The sequence below is a fragment of the Oncorhynchus masou genome, chromosome 15 (assembly GCF_036934945.1).
Source record: "Oncorhynchus masou masou isolate Uvic2021 chromosome 15, UVic_Omas_1.1, whole genome shotgun sequence".
Taxonomy (NCBI): Eukaryota; Metazoa; Chordata; class Actinopteri; order Salmoniformes; family Salmonidae; genus Oncorhynchus; species Oncorhynchus masou.
The window spans coordinates 1,540,928-1,568,162 of record NC_088226.1 but is presented as its reverse complement, the minus strand read 5'-3'; the positions used below and the strand labels follow the sequence as shown (position 1 = coordinate 1,568,162).

Below are 27,235 nucleotides of genomic sequence, written 5' to 3'. Positions count from 1 at the left end.
ATTGTTCTGATTTCCAACTTCCCTTCACCATCAGCCTACCTTCTCTGTATTGTTCCAACTTCCCTTCCCTTCAATACCAGCCCACCTTCTCTGTATTGTTCCTTATGAAACCTCTCTGAAGCCGTTCCTTATGTTCCTCATGTTATCAGATACAGAGAAGTTGGAAAGGTAAAGTCTGTCTGTCGTTTTGAATAGAATAAATGCCCTGTCAACTAAATAACATAAAAGAAAATAAATGTAGTTAAACAGTAGAGTCAGAAATGAGGAGCAGCTCACCCTCCATTGGATGTCTCCATTGAAGAGTTCACTGTTAGCGATGTCCACCCTGTTCCAGGCTACTGCCAGCTTCAGCTCCTCTGTGTACTCACTGGCGTCGCTGGACACACGTTTACTGGCTGACAGAAATGACATTGAACGAGTGAATAGTTTGACCAGGATCATGTTCAACATATTTGTCAACAGACAGCACAACTTACGCACACCTACCTCTGACCAGAGCCTTCAGTAGCACAGTGTCAAAATCATCAGGACTGTCCTGCTCCCCGTGGAACACTGTGATCAGATCTCTGTTCTGATAGATACTCAGAGCCTGGGGAAAGAAAGAAAACAAAGGAGAGAGAAAGAGGGGGAGAGAGAGAGACAGAGAGATATAAAAACAAAGGAGAGAGAAAGAGGAGAGAGACAGAGAGATATAAAAACAAAGGAGAGAGAAAGAGGAGAGAGAGACAGAGGGGAGAGAGGGAGACAGAGAGATAGAAAAACAAAGGAGAGAGAAAGAGAGAGACATAGAAAAACAAAAGGGAGACAAGAGAGAGAGAGAGAAAAGGAGAGAGAGACAGAGAAAAAACAAAGGAGACAGAGAGAGAGATATAAAAACAAAGGAGAGAGAGAGAGAGAGATAGAAAAAACAAAGGAGAAAGAGAAAGAGAGAGACAGAGAGATATAAAAACAAAGGAGAGAGAAAGAGAGATATAAAAAGAGAGAGACATAGAAAAACAAGAGAGACAGAGAGATAGAGAAAACAAAGAGAGATAGAAAACAAAGGAGAGAGAGACAGAGAGAGAGAGAGAGAGACAGAGAGATAGAAAAACAAAGGAGAGAGAGGAGAGAGACAGGAGAGAGAGAGAGACAGAGAGATAGAAAAACAAAGGAGAGAGAAAGAGGAGAGAGAGACAGAGGGGAGAGAGAGAGAGATAGAAAAACAAAGGAGAGAGAGAGAGAGACAGAGAGAAAGGAGAGAGAGAGAGACAGAGAGATAGAAAAACAAAGGAGAGAGAAAGAGGAGAGAGAGACATAGAAAAACAGAGAGAGAGACAGAGAGATAGAAAAACAAAGGAGAGAGAAAGGAGAGAGAGAGACAGAGAGATAGAAAAACAAAGGAGAGAGAAAGAGAGAGAGAGAGACAGAGAGATATAAAAACAAAGGAGAGAGAAAGAGGAGAGAGAGACAGAGGGGGGAGAGAGAGAGAGAGAGAGATAGAAAAACAAAGGAGAGAGAAAGAGGAGAGAAGAGAGATAGAAAAAAGGAGAGAGACAGAGGGAGAGAGAGAGATAAAGGAGAAGAAAGAGGAGAGAGAGACAGACAGGGAGAGAGAGAGACAGAGATAGAAAAACAAAAGGAGAGAGAGAGAGAGAGAGACAGAGAGATAGAAAAACAAAGGAGAGAGAAAGAGGAGAGAGAGAGAGAGATAGAGAGATAGAAAAACAGAGAGAAAGAGGAGAGAGAGACAGAGAGATAGAAAAACAAAGGAGAGAGAAAAGAGAGAGAGAGACAGAGGGAGAGAGAGAGATAGAAAAACAAAGGAGAGAGAGAGAGAAGAGAGAGAGAGAGAGAGAGAGATAGAAAAACAGAAGAGAGGAGAGAGAGAGAGAGACAGAGAGAGAGATAGAAAAACAAAAGAGAGAAGAGAGGAGAGACAGAGAGAGAGAGAGAGAGATAAGAGAGAGAAAGAGAGAGACAGAGAGAGAGATAGAAAAACAAAGGAGAGAGAAAGAGGGAAAGAGAGAGAGAAAGAGAGAGACAGAGGGGAGAGAGAGAGACATAGAAAAACAAAGATAGAGGAGAGAGAGAGAGAGAGAGAGACAGAGAGATAGAAAAACAGAGGGGAGAGAGAAAGACAGAGAGATAGAAAAACAAAAAGAGAAAGAGAGAGAGAGAGAGAGACAGAGAGGAGAGAGAGAAAAACAAAGGAGAGAGAGACAGAGGAGAGAGAGAGAGAGGAGATAGAAAAACAAAGGAGAGAGAAGACAGAGGGGAGAGAGAGAGAGACAGAGAGAGAAAGAGAGAGAGAGAGACAGAGAGAGAGAGAGAGAGACATAGAAAAACAAAGAGGAGAGAGAAAGAGAGAGAGAGAGAGACAGAGGAGGAGAGAGAGAGAGAGAGACAGAGGGAGAGAGAGAGACATAGAAAAACAAAGGAGAGAGAAAGAGGAGAGAGAGAGAGAGAGAGACAGAGAGATAGAAAAATGAAGGAGAGAGAAAGAGGAGAGAGAGAGACAGAGGGGAGAGAGAGAGAGACATAGAAAAACAAAGGAGAGAGAAAGACAGAGGGGAGAGAGAGAGACAGAGGGATAGAAAAACAAAGGAGAGAGAAAGAGGAGAGACAGACAGAGGGGAGAGAGAGAGACATAGAAAAACAAAAGAGAGAGAAAGAGGAGAGAGAGAGACAGAGGGGAGAGAGAGAGAGACAGAGAGATAGAAAAACAAAGGAGAGAGAGACAGAGGGGAGAGAGAGAGACATAGAAAAACAAAGAGAGAGAAGAGAGAGAGACAGAGGGGAGAGAGAGAGAGACAGAGAGATAGAAAAACAAAGGAGAGAGAAAGAGGAGAGAGAGAGACAGAGGGGAGAGAGGAAGAGAAATAAGCAGTATGATGAAGTGCTCACTCACACACCCCACCCATCCCACACGCACCCTGTCCACAAGCTTCTCCCGGTCTGCCTCGGCAGGAAGTGCCTCTTGACCCTCTCACGGGTCCTTTCGCGCAGCTCCGCGCTGGGGCTCTCGCTCCCCTCACCCTCTGGCGGGGGAGAGGTGCAGCTCATCGGCACAGCTGACAGGGCATCCAGCAGCTCACAGATAAGGTCTGCCGCTGGACCAGAACCATTCAACACCAGCCAGGGAGTAGCCTTCCTCAGAGAGAGATCCACCCTCTGGGGGAGGGAGAGAGTGTTTGCGGGGAGAAGGGAATGTTCTGGACATGGACAGTAAAGTTAAGTGATGATAGTGATGTTGTAATAGCTTACCTTCAGCATGGCAGCTTCCCCTGAGATGAGCATACACAGCACAGGAATCTCTATACTGCCACTTTCTGGAAGATAACAGGTACAGGGAAGGGGTGTGGGGAGAAATGTTTCGTCATGAGTCATTGATCCGATGTCATTGTGAATGTCCATCATATTAATGTCAATGTTTCATGATTTACTACTCATATGAATATCCATAATATCCCTTTTGAATGAGGGGCCATTTGGAGCTAAATGCCGCGGCTCTTATACTAAATGGAGCAAAATAATGTGGCCCACATAAAATACTCAGAACTCCCATGACTAGGAGAGATTGCAAGTCAGAAGGGCAGTGGACTTGAACCCATGCCAACTCTGTTAGCCGAGGTTGTGCATGTGTGCCGGGGTTCGTGGCTTTTACCGTTGGACCAGACAGGCCATGTGATGTGTAATTCCGGCCAGGGTGAGACTATACAACAATTGGCACTTTGAATCACCCGCATTGAGAATGACTGCCAGGGCAAGGAAAATGTATCGAGACTACCTAAATCATAGAACTGGAACAGCCATCTCAGAAACAGGTGCAAAAAGTCCAATTACTAACAGATGGGTTAGTTTAGATATTGTTTTTATGTTTGTGTAATCAACCAATCAATGTACATGCAAAAACACAGGTATTGAAAGAAAAGAATATCTGAAAATCAACCTGCAATAGAGCATGCTGGGAGACACTATGACAATACTAGGCATGGTTTTGAGAAAACATACATTTGTAGTTTTACTCAACAAGATTGTTCAAATTTGACTCACTTTGAATTTGTTGATTGAATGTACAATTGTAAGGCAAACAAATGAAATGTTATTGGTCACATACATGTGTTTAGCAGATGTTATTGTGAGTGTAGTGAAACAGCTGCAATAGGATTGTGAGTGTAGTGAAACAGCTGCAATAGGATTGTGAGTGTAGTGAAACAGCTGCAATAGGATTGTGAGTGTAGTGAAACAGCTGCAATAGGATTGTGAGTGTAGTGAAACAGCTGCAATAGGATTGTGAGTGTAGTGAAACAGCTGCAATAGGATTGTGAGTGTAGTGAAACAGCTGCAATAGGATTGTGAGTGTAGTGAAACAGCTGCAGCTGCAATAGGATTGTAGTGTAGTTGCAATAGGAGTGTAGTGAAACAGCTCAAAGGATTTAGTACAGCATAGTGCTGAACATTTCAACATACAGTGTTGCCTACCAAAGGCAAATATGAATGTAATTTTACTCAAACTTTTTCAAATTCAGCTCACTTTGAACAGAGTTTGTTGAGTCAACAAACTTTATTAGCTCAAATTCTTGTCCATTTGAAGTCCACTCAAGTCACAGAATAACACTGTTGGTTATGTTGGCTTTTTTACAGTGTATAAATGCAAGGAAATCTCCTCTTCTCTTTTGTGACCGATCCATCGGGGAACATATTAAAATTGGGTTGATACAGAGAAGATTACCATGGTCTTCCTGCACATGCACCAGAATGATGTGTTCTCCCCAATATTTATTGTTTCTGCTGTGATGATTCACCGTCTTCAGACAATGATTGTGTAACTTATTGTCCAAATGTTGAGCAAACACAATCCTATTGCAGCTGGTTGCCTTACAATTGTATGTTGAATCAAAACACATATATATATTATTATTTATTTTTTTATTTTTTATTTTATTTTTTTACAGTGTAGCCATGATGTCAACAATAGAAACTCCCATTGGTTGCTCACCAGATGAGTTCAACTTTGGATGAACTGTCAAACATCGTTAGTCTTTCTAACTGAAATATATAAATAACCCAACGAATATAACCGACACAAAAGCGTTACATGAGCATCACTGAGTTTCATAGGCTTTATCATATCGCAAATGACGTTGGGTGTGAAATCTCTTACTAGAACGTTACGAGAATTCAATCAAGTTTTATACTTGTAACTACGTGGGAATAGAATAGGGGCTTTAGATGGCAGATAATGACCACTCCATAGACAGCATAACTTTGGCTTACCCTTGCATGCTGAAATCTGTGCACTAGAAACATGATTGTTTTTTTTTTTTTTAAGTCACAGTGGTATCTGAACTTAGTACACCTTCATTGGGCAGCTTGAACATGCTGCACTTCACCTGCACATCTGTAATATATTTTATAAACTTTTAGGACATGGGGGCTAGTCTTACCAGTATGTAGGTATTTATTTTATCTTTATTTAACTAGGCAAGTCAGTTAAGAACAAATTCTTATTTTCAATGACATCATAGGAACAGTGGGTTAACAGCCTTGTTCAGGGGCAGAACTTGGGGATTTGATCTTGCAACCTTTCGGTTACAAGTCTATCGCTGTAACCACTAGGCTACCTGCCATGTGTGTGGTGTGTACTGTGTACGGTGTCTCACCCCAGATGCCGGTGCGCTGGTGGGAGATGTAGTCTTCCATCATGGACCTGAAGGCCGTTTCCCCTCCCCGCCGGCCTACACTCCCATCATCCACCAGCAGGAAGGCCTGGTAGTTATTATCCAGGCAGCACGAGTCACAAGATGCGTTCTGGACATAATACCGCGCAGGGAAACTACCCTGAGAGAGGAGGAGGAGGGGGGAGAAGATCGAGACAAAGAGAGGGGAGTGGGAGCAAGGGTAGAGAAGGGGATCAGCGAAGGTAAAGCGAGAGGGAGGGGGAGAGAGATCAAGGAAGAGAAAATAAAGGAGGGGAGAGAGAAAAAGAGAGGTCATTGTGATTACCATCCATTGTGTATTACAATGTCCTTGTTATTAATTACATTTCCTGTGGTTTTGCTTGGCTGAGTGAGAGAGGGTGAGAAGAAAGGAGGGGAGTGAGAAAGAGAGAGGTCATTGTGATTACCATCCATTGGGTATTACAATGTCCTTGTTATTAATTACATTTCTTGTGGTTTTGCTTGGCTGAGTGAGAGAGGGTGAGAAGAAAAGAGGGGAGAGATAAAAGAAAGCGAAGGACATTCATTTATTTGTATACAGTGTCAGTGTCCAGTAGTGTGTTCCTGTGCCGCCTTATGTGTGTGTGTCTGTACATGTTTAATTCTGTATACATTGAACATTGTGTTTGTGGTCATGACATGTGTGTGTCTATTCGTGTGTGTGTGTGTGTGTGTGTAAGTGTATTTGTGTCTCTACGCGTGTACCTGTGTGTTAACTAGCTGCTCTCTGTTGTGCACCAGCCCCCAGGGGGCCACACCCACAGCAATGACTTTCTTCTGGGAGAGACAGGAAGCCGCAGCAGCATGATCTCGCACTGCCTCCCCAACACAACGACCCACCCCCTCCCTCAGCCCCCCCGTCACTATCCACGCCCCTGGGAGAGAGAAGGAGTGAGAAAGAGAAGAGAGAGAAATGCAGGGAGAGAAGGGGGAGGGGAAGAGAGGGAAGTGAGAGAAATGTTAATGACACAATAGGTGCATACATTTTTAGAATGAGTATGTAATCCCTGTAGGAATTTAACCCACAACCTAGGAATAGCAAGCACCACATGCTTACCAACTAAGCAACAAAGAATCATAGACAATAAACAATATATAGATAAGGAGCAGGAACCTGTTGGTTAAAATCAAATCCAGTTTTATTAATCACATGCGCCGAATACAACAGGTCCTTACAGTGAAATGTTTACTTACAAGCACCTAACCAACAATGCAGTTTAAAAAAAATACGGATAAGAATAAGAAATAAAAGTAACAAGCAACTAAATAAGAAGGGCACTGAAAATATGTGAGATGCATCCATCCTTTAAAGTCAATTTGCCCATTTAACGGCAGTGAAAGACGACATCAAATTAATGATTATGTATTGGAATCAGGCCTAGAAAGGGTTGTTTCAAATACTGAATTTGAATGCTCACTTATGCACTTATATGAAACTACTGTTCAGTATATCCTGTTCCTTCTCTGGGTCAGCTGTCATCTGACCTACTGGTTTGCCTCTTACCATTGCTGTGTCTGCAAACTTTATTATGCTTCATGGCTGAACTTGCTTATTTCCCCACCTTGACTTAATGAACCTGGCCTAGGTGGTCATGTGTCCTGTGAATATCTAACCAGTACAGCTGGAGGAAGAGGAAACGCAGAGCTTCAAAATGGTACAGTATATCATACACTGTAGTTGGAGGAAACATGGAAAAGTTATGCTGATTTGAAAAGACAATAAACCTGTAAATCCACCTAGGAGACATGTCAGAGAAAAGGCCTTTGAAAGTCTCTTCTTTGTTTATGTCCCTTCAGCATTGTTCACACCTGCATTGTTCAAACCGCACTTATCCCCAACCATGCATGTTAGTCCGCATGTGAGTCAGCATAGCATTGTCTTCCAGAAACTAGTCTCTCCAGTTCCTACTCCAGTCTCCAGCTAATTTACTACCCACATCTCCAAAAGTGGTCCAGGTGTAATCTGACATGGCACAAGTGGGGGGGGGGTACTCTTTTGTTCTCAATTGCTCCTCTTTTGTTCCTCAAGCAAGGGGGAGGCCGATGACAGAGGGCACCATCAGGCCAACTCCTTGAATGGCTTACTCCAGTTTGCACTTTTATTTTTAGCTTACTGTATTTATAAGTGGGATGTTGTTTTTAAAAGTAAAAAAAATAGCTGGAGTGCATCTTTAAAAGAAATCAGAAATACTGTTAGAATGTTTTTCAATTGACTGCCATAGGCCAAAATAAAAAAGTTAACATGGTCTGTTCATAACTTTTTTCTCACACGGTTGGTGTCACGACAAGTTTCAGATATAAAAATGGGTCATTGGGCCAAAAAATTTGGGACCATCTGTACTATAGTATTTACTGTACTGTTTTTACAGACTAGTACTGTATACTATAGTTTTTACTGTAGAGCTTTTGCAGACTGTAACATATTATACTGCATTTATACTGTATGTACTGTGGTGTTTTTGGGGACATAACTGTAGTATTTACAAACATGTTTTTGTTTTATTATCTTTGACATAGAAGTAGGGTCTTTCTCCTTCAGGAAACCTACTGGACAAATACTACTCTGAACACAACATACAACAATTTCAAAGATTTTACTGAGTTACAGCTCATATAAGGAAAACAGTTGATTGAAATAAATTCTTTAGGCCTTAATCTATGGATTTCACATGACTGGGAATACAGATATGCATGTCTTGGTCACAGATCAGGTGTGGATCAGAAAACCAGTCACTATCTGGTGTGACCACCATTTGCCTCATGACATGACATTGTGACATCTCCTTCGTATACAGTTGATCAGGTTGTTGATTGTGGTCTGTGGAATGTGGTCCTACTCCTCTTCAATGGCTGTGAGAAGTTGCTGGATATTGGAGGGAACACAAGGTCGTACACGTCGATCCAGAGCATCCCAAATGTGCTCAATGGGTGACATGTCTGATGAGTATGCAGGCCATGGAAGAACTGGGACATTTTCAGCTTCCAGGAATTGGGTACAGATCCTTGCGACATGGTACTGTGCATTTTCATGCTGAAACATGAGGTGATGGCGGTAGATGAATGACACGACAATGGGCCTCAGGATCTTGTCACGGTATCTCTGTGCATTACAACTGACATTGATAAAATGCAATCATGTTCATTGTACGTAGCTTATGCCTGCCCATACCATAACCCCACAGCCACCATGGGGCACCCTGTCCATAATGTTGACAGCAACAAACCGCTCGCCCACACGATGCTATACATGCCATCTGCCCAGTACAGTTAAAACCAGAATTAATCCGTGAAGAGCACACTTCACCAGCATGCCAGTGGCCATCGAAGGTAGGCATTTGCCAACTGAAGTCAGTTACAATGCCAAACTTCAGTCAGGTCAAGACCTTGGTGAGGAAGACGAGCATGACGATGAGCTTCTCCGAGACGGTTTCTGACAGTTTATGCAGAAAGTTTTCGGTTGTGGAAACCCACAGTTTCATCAGCTGTCCGGGTGGCTGGTCTCAGACAATCCTGCTTTACACGTGGTCTGTAGTTGGGAGGCCGGTTGGATGTACCGCCATTTTTTTGTGGGTTTGTAAGGAATTCTGTTTTTGGGCACATTACTTCTCAAAAACACACCACTAATGTTCATACAGTGAGCCTGTAGAAGGGGCTGTGGTCTCAATGACTCAGAGGCAGGCCTGTCATGACCAGATTTAGCCTCTCATGGGCCAGGCCCAGAGGGCTATGGTCTATGGGTAAGGTTGATACATTTCTCTGTTTCCCTGGGTCAGGAGATCCGTGCGTAATGGGAGTTTCCAGGGCTCGTTGCAAAGCATAAGAATGATCTCTGCTAGCCAGAGCTTGCCTGGCCATCGAGGGGCTACCGGGATAAGGGAGACGCCTCCTTCCCTCACTCTGGCTGGATTGGGGAGTAGGGCTGTTGTGGTGACTGTATTACCGCCACACCGGCAGTTACAAGCCACGACGGCAGTCAAATTCCACGTGACCGTTTTGTCCAAAGCTCCGATGCCCCTCTGTCCCTCTAATCACTCTGACATCAATGCAAATGTAATCAAAAATCTAATCAAACACTACATGAGAGTCCATGAGACCAAAACGGCCTCCATTAAAAAGAGAATCCCATCAGCTTTCTATAAGATAGGCCTACTATATTTATTTATCAACTTTCCTAATATTAAGCACATTGCTTATCTTTACAACAGGATTGTTACCTGGCTGGCATGAAAATTAACCACAAGAAAAGCGTCCTCCATTCGCTATTTAAGTGCAGAGATCACATGTATTTTTTCCCTTGCTTCAATACAGGTGCATAATAACGGACCATTCTAAATCAAAACGAATATCACACATATAAACTAATCAAAAAAATAAATGTCCCTTTTTCAGGACCCTGTCTTTCAAAGATAATTCATAAAAATCCAAATAACTTCACAGATCTTCTTTGTAAAGGGTTTAAACACTGTTTCCCATGCTTGTTCAATGAACCATAAACAATTAATGAACATGCACCAGTGGAACGGTTGTTAAGACACTAACAGCTTACAGACGGTAGGCCATTAAGGTCACATTTATGAAAACTTAGGACACTAAAGAGGCCTTTCTACTGACTCTGAAAACAACAAATAAAGATGCCCAGGGTCCCTGCTCATCTGAGTGAACGTGCCTTAGGCATTGTGCAAGGAGGAATGAGGACTGCAGATGTGGCCAGGGCAATAAATTGCAATGTCCGTACTGTGAGACGCCTAAGACAGCGCTACAGGGAGACAGGACAGACAGCTGACCGTCCTCACAGTGGAAGACCACGTGTAACAACACCTGCACAGGATTGGTACATTCGAACACCACACCTGCGGGACAGGTACAGGATGGCAATAACAACTGCCCGAGTTACAACAGGAACGCACAATCTCTCCATCAGTGCTCAGACTGTCCGCAATAGGCTGAGCGAGCCTGGAATGAGGGCTTGTAGGCCTGTTGTAAGGCAGGTCCTCACCAGACATCACCAGCAACAACGTTGCCTATGGGCACAATTCAACCATTGCTGGACCAGACAGGACTGGCAAAAAGTGCTCTTCACTGACGAGTCGCAGTTTTGTCTCACCAGGGGTGATGGTCGGATTCACGTTTATCGTTGAAGGAATGAGCATTACACCGAGGCCTGTACTCTGGAGCGGGATCGATTTGGAGGTGGAGGGTCCGTCATGGTCTGGGGCGGTGTGTCACAGCAACATCGGACTGAGCTTGGTGTCATTGCTTCCCTCATGTGGTACCCTTCCTGCAGGCTCATCCTGACATGACCCTCCAGCATGACAATGCCACCAGCCATACTGCTTGTTCTGTGCGTGATTTCCTGCAAGACAGGAATGTCAGTGTTCTGCCATGGCCAGCGAAGAGCCCGGATCTCAATCCCATTGAGCACATCTGGGACCTGTTGGATCGGAGGGTGAGGGCTAGGGCCATTCCCCATAGAAATGTCCGGGAACTTGCAGGTGTCTTGGTGGAAGAGTGGGGTAACATCTCACAGCAAGGACTGGCAAATCTGATGCAGTCTATGAGGAGGAAATGCACTGCAGTACTTAATGCAGCTGGTGGCCACACCAGATACTGACTGTTACTTTTGGTTTTGACCCCCTTTTGACCCCTTTATTCAGGGACACATTATTCAATTTATGTTAGTCACATGTCTGTGGAACTTGTTCAGTTTATGTCTCAGCTGTTGAATCTTGTTATGTTCTGTCACGACTTCCACCGAGGTTGGCTCTCCTGCCTGTTCGGGCGGTGCTCGGCGGTCGTCGTCACCGTCCTACAAGCCACTACCGATCCCTTTTCGTATGTCTGTTGGTTTTGTCTGATTGGTTTCACCTGTGTGTAGTTTAGTTAATTAGTGTCTGTATATGTAGTAGGTTGTCCCGCCCTTGTTTTGTGCGGGATTGTTATTTGTATTCATGTCAGTTGGTGTAGTACTTGTGTTTTTATTCTCCGGTCTGTCTTTGATCCTGTGTTGGATTGTTCACCCTGTGTGTGTTGGGTTGACCGTGTTTTTTGTTCACCGGAGAATAAACTGTCGTATCACTATCTGCTCTCTGCGCCTGATTCCACCCACCTTGATAAGACGTGACAGAATCCCGCACCACCATGGAATCAGCAGGAGCAGCCACGTCTCCTCTCCTATCGACGGAAGAGAGGGTCCTCCATCACACCAGCGTGCTTCACCGGATTGGTTCTGCCATGGACCAAATGATGGAGAGAATGGATCGATGGGAGAGGAGTGGCCTCCCCACCTCATCTCTAGCACCCCCTTCTCCAGCAACTCCTGTTCCTGCTACCACATCTGCTCCGGGGATCTTCGGCTGACACTCCCACGAGAGTATGACGGATCGGCGGCTGGGTGCCAGGGTTTCCTCCTTCAACTGGAACTATACCTGGCTACCGTGCGTCCTGCTCCCTCCGGAGAGGAGAGCGTGTGCGCCCTCGTCTCCTGCTTGACTGGGCGAGCCCTCGAGTGGGCCAATGCAGTGTGGAATGGTCCGGACTCGGCGAAGGATAATTACCCAGAGTTCACCCGCTGATTCCGAGCTGTTTTTGACCATCCACCTGAGGGTCGGGCGGCGGGTGAACGGCTGTTCCACCTGCGTCAGGAGACGAGGAGCGTGCAGGACTTTGCTCTAGAGTTCAGGACTTTGGCCGCAGGAGCAGGATGGAACGACAGGGCCTTGATTGATCTTTTCAGATGTAGTCTCAGGGAGGACGTCCGCAGGGAGCTGGCATGTCGGGACACCACATTCACATTGGATGAACTTATCGATCTGGCAATCCGTCTCGACAACCTGCTGGCTGCCCGCGGGCGTTCGGATCAGGTCCTGTCGTTTCCACTTCCCAGCCCCCTGCCCCTATCCCTATGGAATTAGGAGGGACGGCTTCGAGGGGGACCGGAGGAGGAGTGTCCTCCTGCACCAGTTGTGGTCGACGAGGGCACACGTCCGACCGGTGCTGGAGGAACTCGTCTGGGAGTCGGCAGGACAGGCGGAGCACTGCTCGATCACCCCAGGTGAGTAAGCACCAGACTCATTCAGAGCTTCCTGTCGGTCATGTGTATGTATTGACTTCTTTCCCTGGGTTTTTTCCCTCTCTACAGCATAAGGCGCTAGTCGATTCAGACGCAGCTGGGAATTTCATGGATCGTGGGCTTGCGTTAAGGCTAGGGATTCCCCTGGTGTTGTTAGATCGACCTTTCCCCGTGCACTCATTAGATAGCCGACCATTAGGGTCAGGAGTAATTAGGGAGGCTACGGTGCCACTGGACATGGTAACGCAGGGGGAGCATAAGGAGCAGATTAGTCTGTTCCTTATAGATTCACCTGCGTTTCCAGTGGTGTTGGGGGTTCCCTGGTTAGCTCAACACAACCCGGTGATTTCCAGGCGACAGGGGGCTCTTAAGGGGTGGTCAGAGGAGTGTTCAGGTAGGTGTATAGGAGTTGCCGTTGGTACGACTACGGTGGAGAGTCCAGAGTTTCCACCGTGCGCATTCCCTCTGAATATGCCGATTTGCCGACTTCAGTAAAGGAAGGCGACCCAATTACCACCTCATCGTCGAGAGGACTGCGCGATAAACCTTCTGGAGAACGTTGCACTTCCTAGGAGTCACGTGTATCCATTGTCCCAGGAGGAGACGGTTGCGATGGAAACATATGTTTCTGAATCGCTGGGACAGGGGTACATTCAGCCCTCCGCATCGTCTCCTCGAGCTTCGTTTTTGTGAAGAAGGATGGAGGTCTGCGTCCGTGCATTGATTATAGAGCTCTAAATTCCATCACAGTGGGGTTTAGTTACCCACTACCTCTCATCGCTACGGTGGTGGAATCATTTCACGGGGCGCGCTTCTTCACAAAACTGGACCTGAGGAGCGCGTATAATCTGGTGCGTATCCGGGGAGGAGATGAGTGGAAAACCGCATTTAGTACTACATCTGGTCATTATGAGTACCGAGTCATGCCATACGGGTTGAAGAATGCTCCAGCCATCTTCCAATCCTTCGTAGATGAGATTCTCCCGAGACCTGCTCGGGCAGGGAGTGGTAGTGTACATCGATGACATCTTGATCTATTCTGCCACACGCGTGGAGCATGTGTCTCTGGTGCGTAAGGTACTTGGGCGACTGCTGGAGCATGACCTGTATTGCAAGGCGGAGAAATGTAAGTTTTTCAAACAGTCCGTTTCCTTCCTGGGGTATCGTATTTCCACCTCCGGGGTGGTGATGGAGGATGATCGCGTTACAGCCGTGCGTAATTGGCCGACTCTGACCACGGTGAAAGAAGTGCAGCGGTTTTTAGGGTTTGCCAATTACTACCGGAGGTTTATCCTGGGTTTTGGTCAGGTGGCTGCTCCCATCACCTCACTGCTGAAGGGAGGACCGGTGCGCTTTGCGCTGGTCAGCAGAAGCGGGCAGAGCCTTCAGTCGTCTGAAGGAGCTGTTCACCAATGCGCCCGTGTTGGCGCATCCGGACCCCTCTTTAGCGTTCATAGTGGAGGTGGATGCATCCGAGGCTGGGGTCGGAGCCGTGCTGTCCCAACGCTCGGGCGTGCCACTCAAGCTCCGCCCGTGTGCTTTCTTTTCGAGCAAGCTCAGCCCAGCGGAGCGAAACAATGATGTGGGGGACCGGGAGTTGTTAGCTGTAGTCAAGGCTCTGAAGGTGTGGAGACATTGGCTTGAGGGGGCTAAACACCCTTTTCTCATCTGGACTGACCATCGTAATCTCGAGTACATCCGGGCAGCGAAGAGACTAAATCCACGTCAGGCTAGATGGGCCATGTTTTTTACCAGGTTCCGGTTTACCCTCTCATACCGGCCAGGCTCCCAAAACACCAAAGCCGACGCACTGTCTCGCCTCTATGATACCGAGGCACGGTCAGTTGAGCCAACTCCCATCATTCCACCGTCATGTCTCGTGGCACCGGTGGTATGGGAGGTGGACGCGGAGATAGAGAGGGCCTCACGGTCAGAGCCGGCCCCCCCTAACTGTCCAGTGGGGACTCAGTACGTGCCAAGGGGGGTCAGGAACAAGCTGATTTGATGGGCTCATACTCTCCCCTCCTCGGGTCATCCAGGTATCAAGAGGACAGTGTGGAGTCTGAGAGGGAGATACTGGTGGCCCACACTGGCTGAAGACGTGAGATTTTATGTCTCCTCCTGCTCAGTGTGTGCTCAGAGCAAGGCTCCTCGGCACTTGCCTAGAGGGAAATTACAACCCCTCCCCGTTCCACAATGGCCGTGGACACACTTATCGGTGGACTTTCTTACCGACCTTCCCCCGTCCCAGGGAAGTACTACGATCCTGGTCGTTGTGGATCGGTTTTCTAAGTCCTGTCGTCTCATCCCATTGCTCCATACGGCCCTGCAGACTGCGGAGGCCTTGTTTACCCATGTCTTCCGGCACTATGGGGTGCCTGAGGACATCGTCTCTGATCGGGGTCCCCAATTCACGTCCAGAGTGTGGAGGGCGTTTATGGAGAGACTGGGGGTCTCGGTTAGCTTAACCTCAGGTTTTCACCCCGAGAGTAATGGGCAGGTGGAGCGCGTAAACCAGGATGTGGGCAGGTTTCTGCGGTCCTATTGCCGGGACCGGCCTGGTGAGTGGGCAAGGTATGTTCCATGGGCTGAACTAGCTCAGAACTCCTTACGCCACTCCTCAACTAACTTGTCCCCTTTTGAGTGTGTGTTAGGTTACCAGCCGGTCCTAGACCCATGGCATCAGAGTCAGACCGAGGCTCCTGTGGTGGAGGAATGGGTACAGCGCTCCAAGGACACCTGGAAAGCCGTTCAGGACTCATTACGGTTAGCGGGAGAACGGCAGAAGAGGAGCGCTGACCAGCACCGCAGTGAGGCCCCCGTGTTTACACCGGGGGACAGGGTCTGGCTCTCGACCCGAAACCTGTCCCTCCGCCTGCCCTGTCAGAAGCTGGGGCCGCAGTGTGTGGGGCCGTTCAACGTCCTGAGGAGAATAAACGAGGTGTGTTACAGGTTACAACTTCCTAGGTATTACCGTATTAACCCCTCGTTTCATGTGTCTCTCCTCAGGCCGGTGGTGGCTGGTCCCCTGCAAGAAGGTGAGGTGCCTGAGGTCCCCCCCCCCTCTGGACAACGAGAGGTCCCCGGCGTACACAGTTCGGGGCATTCTGGATTCGAGACGCCGGGTGGGGGGCCTACAGTACCTCGTGGACTGGGAGGGGTAAGGTCCGCAGGAGAGATGCTGGGTTCCGGTGGGGGACATTTTGGACCCTTCTCTCGAGAGATTTCCACCGCCTCCACCCGGATCGCCCAGCACCTCGTCCTCCGGGTCGTCCTCGAGGAAGGTGGCGGCGGGGGTAGGGGGCGTCAGGGGGGGGGGGGTACTGTCACGACTTCCGCCGAGGTTGGCTCTCCTGCCTGTTCGGGTGGTGCTCGGCGGTCGTCGTCACCGTCCTACTAGCCACTACCGATCCCTTTTCGTATGTCTGTTGGTTTTGTCTGATTGGTTTCACCTGTGTGTAGTTTAGTTAATTAGTGTCTGTATATGTAGTAGGTTGTCCCGCCCTTGTTTTGTGCGGGATTGTTATTTGTATTCATGTCAGTTGGTGTGGTACTTGTGTTTTTATTCTCCGGTCTGTCTTTGATCCTGTGTTGGATTGTTCACCCTGTGTGTGTTGGGTTGACCGTGTTTTTTGTTCACCAGAGAATAAACTGTCGTATCACTATCTGCTCTCTGCGCCTGATTCCACCCACCTTGATAAGACGTGACATGTTCATACATGTTAAGTTGCTGAAAATAAACAGTTGACAGTGAGAGGACATTTCTTTTTTTGCTGAGTTTATTATTTAGTATATATAAAGACAAGGTGAAATCAAGAATAATCTGATGGGTGACAATATTAGCGAATCACTTGTGAATTCTATATTATCACTTGTGAATGATGACCAGCGTAAGGCAAGAAACATATTTTTTTTAAATCAGAATCACACACCTCATGTAGCTTAGCCAATAGGCCTATAATGTTTTGACAAAGTCTGTATCACAACTAAAGTGGCCAAATAACTCCTTAAAATTAAGCACATTAATCCACTTTACAAGGGGTGTAGAGCTTAACTGGCATACCTAAGCACTGCGTGAGTTTCACGTTTGTGGAAGATCATTTTCACGATAAAAAATGCACCTTTATAATCAAAGCATTACATGCATAATTGCATTTGCAGTCACTTTTGACAATGGTGTTTTTCGCTAACAGAACATTCATGTTTATAGCCTACTGCTGCGTGCGCATTGCTGTGCTTATAATGTGAAGAAATAGCCAAATAGTTTATCAACATGTTACGCTAAATGTTCTGATCTGTTGCATCAGCCTCATTGCATAAATAAGTTTTTGTTGATGCTAATGGTTGTATTGATTTGGGATCTATCGCATCCCACAACTGTCCCAGACTATGTTTGGAATATTTATTTCTCACACAGTACTATAGTAGATTGACATAGGCTTGTGCGTTTTGCTGTTCGTTAGGCCTACTCATCTCGTTGGCTGATGAAAATTAAATGTGGACAGTTCTTCCAATATCTTCAATATGCACCTCGGAATTGGATAAGGCCAAGCCCTGTTATGTCCCCGATACATCTGACTTCACTTGTAGCCTGTGAGAAAGACCCAATCACATGATGGAGAGCCTCAGGGAGGAGGTCTGCAAAAGGCATTGATTTTTTTAGGGTGCATTATGACCACACAAAGGGCTGCCGGGTATTAGAGGCATTATCAAGTGCTTCTCAAATTGTGAATGAGAGAATGACGAAGTGTGTAAAGCCTTCAAATCATCATTAGAGTTGCATCATGCAGCCTTGCAATGTATTAAAAATCTAAACATATAGCCCAACATTTGTAGAACAACTAAAGTTACATTCACTCTAAATCAGTGGTTCCCAACCTTTTTCTGTTAATGTACCACAGTGCAATGGTTCCTTGGGACAGGCTTGTGCTAGCACGATGGAGCAGTGGAGCAGGCACAATGCACTTACCCTATAAGGGGACATTGGCAGCACTGCTACAGAGACTTGATACTCTCTCAATCAGTAGACGACAAGAGACATTTGACAGAAGTACCAAAGGTTTAGAAAAATTCTAGTACCATGTTCTATCATAAAAACAGTACAGACGTTTCGGTATACCTTTCCAGAATGCCGTTGAAGGCAGGAGGTCTCATTGCAAACTGCAGTCTGTAGCCCTTGGTAACTGTGGATAGGATTCAAGGCTTGACTGCACATGCACGCCAGTTGACTACTCTCTCGGCGAGTAGCCAACAGGGAGGCTGACTCTCACTCACCAGTGTTGCATTGTATTTTTGCTCTGTTTCCTTGGCAAGATGCCTGGTTGTGACAGGTGTTTTATTGAAAGAGAGTGTAGTGACACTGGTAACTGGTGACAGTGCTTTGAAGCAATTTGTCTTCCTGCCTCAGCTGAAAACAAACGAGTGGAGGGGACAGCTGTGGCATGGAGGGCACCCGGAGGTAGAGTGATCTCCTTTGGGTGGACCACAGAGTCTGTGCTCCACCCAAGAAGGAACTGTGCAGGGAACCGAATGCCTCATTGACTGCCCCTCTCTTCCGCAGGGGGCGTACCCATAAGTCTGACACCCCTTCTTCCTGGCAGGAGAACCAGAGGGGTGGGACTTGGATGTGGCTGCAGGGGATGGCCGTTTGCCCCATTGTCACATGCTGTGTCTCTGGGGGCTTCCCCATTCCCCACCTTGATTGGTGGAGGGCTAGCCCGGATTGCCACAGTTTCCGGGTCTACAGGGCAGACAAACGTTAATAAAGGCTTGACTTTCCTTCTTGCAGAGTTTGCACTTCTGCTGCATGGTGGCAACAGAAGGCCCAAACAGTACCTTAGGCACTACTAGAGTTTCAAGGAAGTCTTCGTTGTCCTTGTTGGATAGAACGGACCGGTTGAGGCACAAGGCTCTCTGTCCTATCACCGCAAGATTCATGATGCGGCCCCAGCATCGGATGGCGCCTCTAGAGGCACGGAGGTTGAGCTCTGTGATGGCATTGGGGTTGAGGTGGCTGGCCAGTGAAAGCTCAAATACCCAGGTCCTCCAAGTCCTTGACCTCCATGTAGGAAAAATGCCTGGTTTGGACCCTGGAGGTAAGGGGATTGACCCAGTAGCGCTTGGGTTCCGGCAAGTAGGCTGGGACAGCCGGGAGGAGCTGCGGTCACACTTTATTTGCATACTCCGGATTTTCTACAGATGGTCATACTATCAACAAACTGTTGATAAGCAGGTATAGATATACGGATTAGGTATAGAATACGGATTCGGGTAAGGGTTAAGTTTAAGGTTAGGATAAGGGCTAAAGTTAGGATTAGAGCTAGGATTAGTTGAAATGTTACTGATAGCCTGTAGAGCCTCTACAGACGGACTATCCAAATAAAGTGCTACCAGAGCTGCTGCCTGGGACAGCATGAGAGGGGAGACGCCTCCCATCGTAAAAGTCCCCCTCTGCGTCTCAGTCCCCCACAGGTTCGGGCCACTCAATGTTGAGTCTGGCCGCTGCCCATTTGCAGACATCGAGCAGCGAATATTTGTAGTCCACTATCAATGCCCGCTGTGACGACCCTCCCACTCCGTCTGCTGTATTCTGTTTGTTCTTGTTTCCTTATTAGGATGCCGGTGGGCGGAGTTGGGGAGGGTCGTCAGCTACATGGGAAACACCTGGGCCAGGTGTGTCCCAGGATAAATAGACCTCCTCTACATTCATGGAGGAGACTCTCTCCATGCAGACACCATTGTAGATTGTGTTGTGGTTCTTGGTGGTCTTTTGTTTATTTGCTTTGGCACCTTTCAACAACCTGCATTATCACATTCATGCATGCAAAACACTCACTTACACTGCTGATTACTGATTACACACACCATTGTATATTATACTTAGTTACTTATTTAATAAATATATATATATTGCTACTCCTTATCTCCACGTTGTCTCCCTTTGTTACGGGCTTTGAGCCGGTTCGTGACAAGTGGGGACTCGTCCGGGATCTTTTGAACTATTGGTTTGGGAGGCCGTGGAGTTACGTGTTTGGTTTGCATATTTTGTTTGCATGTGATAGGCCCAGTATTGGTTGCCTTTGTTATTTTGTTTGCGTGCTGTGTTGGAGAGAGTATAATGGTTAGTTTCCAGGCCCTGCTTAGCCTGAACTCTTGTTCTACTTTCTGTTGGGACGTCAGTCTGAGGTGAGTAATCGGCTGTGTACCTCAGTGGGAGATTTGGGTAGGGTAGTGGAACTTGCTACCTGGAGCTATAGCCTTTTTCCCCTGATAGGTTTAGCGACGTGTTTCATTTTTGGAATATGTTGGGCATGGTTAATGTTTGTTATTTTTGTGTGGTGTCTGTGGACTGAGCAGTTGTCTCGGGGCACATCCGTGGCTTGGTGGAATTTACCAGCATGCTGGGGAGTTTTTCCTTGCCAGCGGGCTACAGTGCGTAAATTCCCACCGCAAATCTGCACGAAGACTAGGGTTGAGTTATTGTAGGTTTTGGGGAAGCTCCATATCTCATCTCTCTTCTGTGGTGCTCAGGGTGATTGTCAATTCTCGGGTTGTAGTCTGGTTTGCTCAGCAGAAGGGAAGAGCGTCATGGCGTCTTATGTAGATGAGTTCATTCGCTCTCCATCGGAGGGATTGTTAGATTTAGGTACTAAAGAACAGCTGTTGAAGGTCGCGGAACACTACAAGGTTGAGATTAGTGATAAACGTCTAAAAAATTCTATTAGGTTGATATTGAAGGCCAATCTGATGGAGAGTGGTATTCTTAAAGTTACCACTGGGCCAGCCTCTGCTGAGGATTGGTCGTCTCCCAGTAATGTTACAATGGCCATTCCATCGGTTAGTCCTAGTAGCCTTCTTTTTGAACAGCAGAAAGAACTGCTTCTGTTACAGCTGGAGCATGATCGTGAGAAGAGAGAGCATGATCGGCAGCATGATCGTGAGAAGCTATTAAACCAGTTCCATTGTTTCCTATTCCTGTACTTAGCCAACCTTTTGAGTATCTGATTATTGACTGTGTGGGTCCTCTGCCTCGTTCTAAAAAGGGTAGCAGTTACCTGTTCACTGTGATGTGTCAGACCACTAGGTTTCCTGCTGCCTATCCTCTTCGATCTATCACAACTAAATCTGTGTTAAAAGCTTTAACTCAGTTTCTCTCATTGTTTGGAATCCCTAAGGTCATTCAGAGTGATCAAGGCTCTAATTTCACCTCTAATCTGTTTAGTCAGGTTCTTCAACAGCTCCATATTAAACACAATTTGTCTAGCGCCTATCACGCGCAAAGTCAAGGAGCACTGGAACGTTTCCATCAAACTCTTAAGTCTTTGTTGAGAGCTTATTGTACTGAGATGGATAAGGATTGGGAGGAGGGGTTGCCTTGGTTACTGTTAGCTGCTAGGGAAGTTTCACAGGAGAGCACAGGTTTCAGTCCAAATGACCTTGTGTTTGGACATAGGGTGCGTGGACTTTTATCCGTTTCTCCAGGATGACTGGAAGTCTCCCGAGCCTCCTCAGTCCCTATTATCGTATGTGTGTGATTTCCGCACCGGCTGTACGCCGCTGGTGAAATGGCTAAAGAGAAGTTATCATCTGCACAGGAGAGGATGAAGGGCATATTTGATCGCCGAACTGAGCCTCGTCACTTTAGTCCAGGTGACCAGGTTCTTGCTCTGCTGCCAATTGTTGGTTCTCCTTTACAAGCTAAGTTTCAAGGTCCATATACAGTGGTGCGCCAGTACACTGAGCAAAATTATCTAGTTGCCACTCCAGAACGGAGGAAAGCACACCAGCTGTGCCATGTAAATCTGTTAAAACCCTATTATGCACGTTCCTCTGAGACTGAACAGTGGGATTCTACAGAGCACGGTAAACCTGTTCTTTTGGCTGATACAGTTGTTTCCTTGAGTTCTTGTCGTGCTAGATCTGGGCATGAGGAGGAAGATGTTCCTGGTCCTGACGATTGTATATTGCAGGGTAGATTAAAAAATTCAGAAACACTGGATATTTTAGACAGTCTTCTCACTCACCTACCTGATGATGGGCGTGAAGAGATGGTTGGTCTGATTCAGAGCTTTCCAGGTTTATTTTCAGATACACCTACACGTACAAACTTAATAGAACATGATATTGACATTGGAGGTGCTGACCCCATTTGTCAGCGGTTCTATAGAGTTTCTTCAGAGAAACTACGTTGTCTGGATGCTGAGGTCAAGTACATGCTGGAGAGTAAGATAGCAGAGCCTTCTTTCTCCAGTTGGGCTTCTCCCTGTATCTTGGTCAGTAAACCGGATGGAACAAACCGATTTTTGTACGGACTACCGTAAGGTAAATAGTGTCACAAAGCCAGATTCATTTCCTCTTCCTCAAATGGAGGACTGTGTTGATCAAGTCGGTGCAGCTAAGTTTGTGAGCAAATTTGACCTGTTAAAAGGCTATTGGCAGGTGCCACTGACGAGTAGGGCACGTGAAATCTCTGCCTTTATTACACCCTTTGGTCTGTACTCGTATTCGGTTATGAGTTTCGGTTTGCGCAATGCACCTGCCACTTTTCAGCGACTTATGAACAGGGTTGTCGCCGGTCTGACCGGGTGCGCTGTTTATTTGGACGATGTAGTGATATATGCAGATACTTGGGAAGAACATCTGTCCCGTATTCAAGCCTTGTTCGAACGTCTGGCTGCGGGTCGCCTCACAATCAATCTGGCTAAATGTGAGTTTGCTCAGGCGACCGTTACATACCTTGGAAAAGTGGTTGGGCAGGGGGAAGTGCGTCCTGTTCGGGCTAAAGTGGTGGCTATTGATGCTTTTCCACCACCAACTACTAAAAAGGAACTAATGCGTTTCTTGGGCATGATTGGCTATTACCGTAGTTTTTGTAGTAACTTCTCCACTGTGGTCGCTCCCTTGACAGATCTGCTGAAAGCTAAGGCTGTTTATGTGTGGTCTACTCGTTGTCAACACGCTTTTGAAGATGTAAAGAGGTTGCTTACCTCAACTCCGGTGCTGGCTGCTCCTCGCATGGATTTGTCATTTACCTTGCAGGTGGATGCTAGTCATGTGGGGGCAGGTGCAGTTTTGCTGCAAGCAGATGTGTCTGGGATTGAGAGGCCTGTTAGTTTCTTTTCTAAAAAGTTTAACGATTATCAGTTGAATTATTCAGTTATTGAAAAGGAAGCGCTAGCACTCATTTGGGCGCTACAACACTTCGAAGTGTATGTCGGGTCGGGGGTAGTACCTATTGTGGTCTACACCGACCATAACCCCCTCACTTTTTTGAGGTCCATGATGTGTCCAAACCAGAGGATAATGAGATGGTGTTTATTTTTACAATCATTCCATCTCGATGTGCGCCACATCCGGGGAACTGAAAACGTGATTGCTGATGCTCTCTCTCGTGCGCCCTGTTCCTAAATGTTTACGTGACTGACCATTGTTACGTATTGTCATGTTCTCTCTGTCCTGTCTGCTCCCGCCTGGTCTTGTGTTCTTCTTTCCTCTTAAATGTTGCTTCCTGTGTGAAGGTTGCTGAGGTCTGTGGAGGAGGTTGGCTAGGGTGAACACATAGACCCTCATCAATTTGTGGTGCAGAAGCTGTGTCAATTTGGAACTTAGAGGCTGGTATTTTCTTCCGGGGCCATTGTTGGTCCCCGGTTTTATGGGGGGGAATGTGACGACCCTCCCACTCCGTCTGCTGTATTCTGTTTGTTCTTGTTTCCTTATTAGGATGCCGGTGGGCGGAGTTGGGGAGGGTCGTCAGCTACATGGGAAACACCTGGGCCAGGTGTGTCCCAGGATAAATAGACCTCCTCTACATTCATGGTGGAGACTCTCTCCATGCAGACACCATTGTAGATTGTGTTGTGGTTCTTGGTGGTCTTTTGTTTATTTGCTTTGGCACCTTTCAACAACCTGCATTATCACATTCATGCATGCAAAACACTCACTTACACTGCTGATTACTGATTACACACACCATTGTATATTATACTTAGTTACTTATTTAATAAATATATATATATTGCTACTCCTTATCTCCACGTTGTCTCCCTTTGTTACGGGCTTTGAGCCGGTTCGTGACAAGTGGGGACTCGTCCGGGATCTTTTGAACTATTGGTTTGGGAGGCCGTGGAGTTACGTGTTTGGTTTGCATATTTTGTTTGCATGTGATAGGCCCAGTATTGGTTGCCTTTGTTATTTTGTTTGCGTGCTGTGTTGGAGAGAGTATAATGGTTAGTTTCCAGGCCCTGCTTAGCCTGAACTCTTGTTCTACTTTCTGTTGGGACGTCAGTCTGAGGTGAGTAATCGGCTGTGTACCTCAGTGGGAGATTTGGGTAGGGTAGTGGAACTTGCTACCTGGAGCTATAGCCTTTTTCCCCTGATAGGTTTAGCGACGTGTTTCATTTTTGGAATATGTTGGGCATGGTTAATGTTTGTTATTTTTGTGTGGTGTCTGTGGACTGAGCAGTTGTCTCGGGGCACATCCGTGGCTTGGTGGAATTTACCAGCATGCTGGGGAGTTTTTCCTTGCCAGCGGGCTACAGTGCGTAAATTCCCACCGCAAATCTGCACGAAGACTAGGGTTGAGTTATTGTAGGTTTTGGGGAAGCTCCATATCTCATCTCTCTTCTGTGGTGCTCAGGGTGATTGTCAATTCTCGGGTTGTAGTCTGGTTTGCTCAGCAGAAGGGAAGAGCGTCATGGCGTCTTATGTAGATGAGTTCATTCGCTCTCCATCGGAGGGATTGTTAGATTTAGGTACTAAAGAACAGCTGTTGAAGGTCGCGGAACACTACAAGGTTGAGATTAGTGATAAACGTCTAAAAAATTCTATTAGGTTGATATTGAAGGCCAATCTGATGGAGAGTGGTATTCTTAAAGTTACCACTGGGCCAGCCTCTGCTGAGGATTGGTCGTCTCCCAGTAATGTTACAATGGCCATTCCATCGGTTAGTCCTAGTAGCCTTCTTTTTGAACAGCAGAAAGAACTGCTTCTGTTACAGCTGGAGCATGATCGTGAGAAGAGAGAGCATGATCGGCAGCATGATCGTGAGAAGCTATTAAACCAGTTCCATTGTTTCCTATTCCTGTACTTAGCCAACCTTTTGAGTATCTGATTATTGACTGTGTGGGTCCTCTGCCTCGTTCTAAAAAGGGTAGCAGTTACCTGTTCACTGTGATGTGTCAGACCACTAGGTTTCCTGCTGCCTATCCTCTTCGATCTATCACAACTAAATCTGTGTTAAAAGCTTTAACTCAGTTTCTCTCATTGTTTGGAATCCCTAAGGTCATTCAGAGTGATCAAGGCTCTAATTTCACCTCTAATCTGTTTAGTCAGGTTCTTCAACAGCTCCATATTAAACACAATTTGTCTAGCGCCTATCACGCGCAAAGTCAAGGAGCACTGGAACGTTTCCATCAAACTCTTAAGTCTTTGTTGAGAGCTTATTGTACTGAGATGGATAAGGATTGGGAGGAGGGGTTGCCTTGGTTACTGTTAGCTGCTAGGGAAGTTTCACAGGAGAGCACAGGTTTCAGTCCAAATGACCTTGTGTTTGGACATAGGGTGCGTGGACTTTTATCCGTTCTCCAGGATGACTGGAAGTCTCCCGAGCCTCCTCAGTCCCTATTATCGTATGTGTGTGATTTCCGGCACCGGCTGTACGCCGCTGGTGAAATGGCTAAAGAGAAGTTATCATCTGCACAGGAGAGGATGAAGGGCATATTTGATCGCCGAACTGAGCCTCGTCACTTTAGTCCAGGTGACCAGGTTCTTGCTCTGCTGCCAATTGTTGGTTCTCCTTTACAAGCTAAGTTTCAAGGTCCATATACAGTGGTGCGCCAGTACACTGAGCAAAATTATCTAGTTGCCACTCCAGAACGGAGGAAAGCACACCAGCTGTGCCATGTAAATCTGTTAAAACCCTATTATGCACGTTCCTCTGAGACTGAACAGTGGGATTCTACAGAGCACGGTAAACCTGTTCTTTTGGCTGATACAGTTGTTTCCTTGAGTTCTTGTCGTGCTAGATCTGGGCATGAGGAGGAAGATGTTCCTGGTCCTGACGATTGTATATTGCAGGGTAGATTAAAAAATTCAGAAACACTGGATATTTTAGACAGTCTTCTCACTCACCTACCTGATGATGGGCGTGAAGAGATGGTTGGTCTGATTCAGAGCTTTCCAGGTTTATTTTCAGATACACCTACACGTACAAACTTAATAGAACATGATATTGACATTGGAGGTGCTGACCCCATTCGTCAGCGGTTCTATAGAGTTTCTTCAGAGAAACTACGTTGTCTGGATGCTGAGGTCAAGTACATGCTGGAGAGTAAGATAGCAGAGCCTTCTTTCTCCAGTTGGGCTTCTCCCTGTATCTTGGTCAGTAAACCGGATGGAACAAACCGATTTTGTACGGACTACCGTAAGGTAAATAGTGTCACAAAGCCAGATTCATTTCCTCTTCCTCGAATGGAGGACTGTGTTGATCAAGTCGGTGCAGCTAAGTTTGTGAGCAAATTTGACCTGTTAAAAGGCTATTGGCAGGTGCCACTGACGAGTAGGGCACGTGAAATCTCTGCCTTTATTACACCCTTTGGTCTGTACTCGTATTCGGTTATGAGTTTCGGTTTGCGCAATGCACCTGCCACTTTTCAGCGACTTATGAACAGGGTTGTCGCCGGTCTGACCGGGTGCGCTGTTTATTTGGACGATGTAGTGATATATGCAGATACTTGGGAAGAACATCTGTCCCGTATTCAAGCCTTGTTCGAACGTCTGGCTGCGGGTCGCCTCACAATCAATCTGGCTAAATGTGAGTTTGCTCAGGCGACCGTTACATACCTTGGAAAAGTGGTTGGGCAGGGGGAAGTGCGTCCTGTTCGGGCTAAAGTGGTGGCTATTGATGCTTTTCCACCACCAACTACTAAAAAGGAACTAATGCGTTTCTTGGGCATGATTGGCTATTACCGTAGTTTTTGTAGTAACTTCTCCACTGTGGTCGCTCCCTTGACAGATCTGCTGAAAGCTAAGGCTGTTTATGTGTGGTCTACTCGTTGTCAACACGCTTTTGAAGATGTAAAGAGGTTGCTTACCTCAACTCCGGTGCTGGCTGCTCCTCGCATGGATTTGTCATTTACCTTGCAGGTGGATGCTAGTCATGTGGGGGCAGGTGCAGTTTTGCTGCAAGCAGATGTGTCTGGGATTGAGAGGCCTGTTAGTTTTTTCTAAAAAGTTTAACGATTATCAGTTGAATTATTCAGTTATTGAAAAGGAAGCGCTAGCACTCATTTGGGCGCTACAACACTTGAAGTATATGTCGGGTCGGGGGTAGTACCTATTGTGGTCTACACCGACCATAACCCCCTCACTTTTTGAGGTCCATGATGTGTCCAAACCAGAGGATAATGAGATGGTGTTTATTTTACAATCATTCCATCTCGATGTGCGCCACATCCGGGGAACTGAAAAC

The 27,235-nt window shown here is 46.5% G+C and overlaps 1 pseudogene; it reads right to left on the bottom strand.

Moving 5' to 3' along the window:
* LOC135555297 (transient receptor potential cation channel subfamily M member 4-like) overlaps positions 1-27,235 on the bottom strand; it is an 81,037-nt pseudogene that overhangs the window by 30,751 nt on the left and 23,051 nt on the right.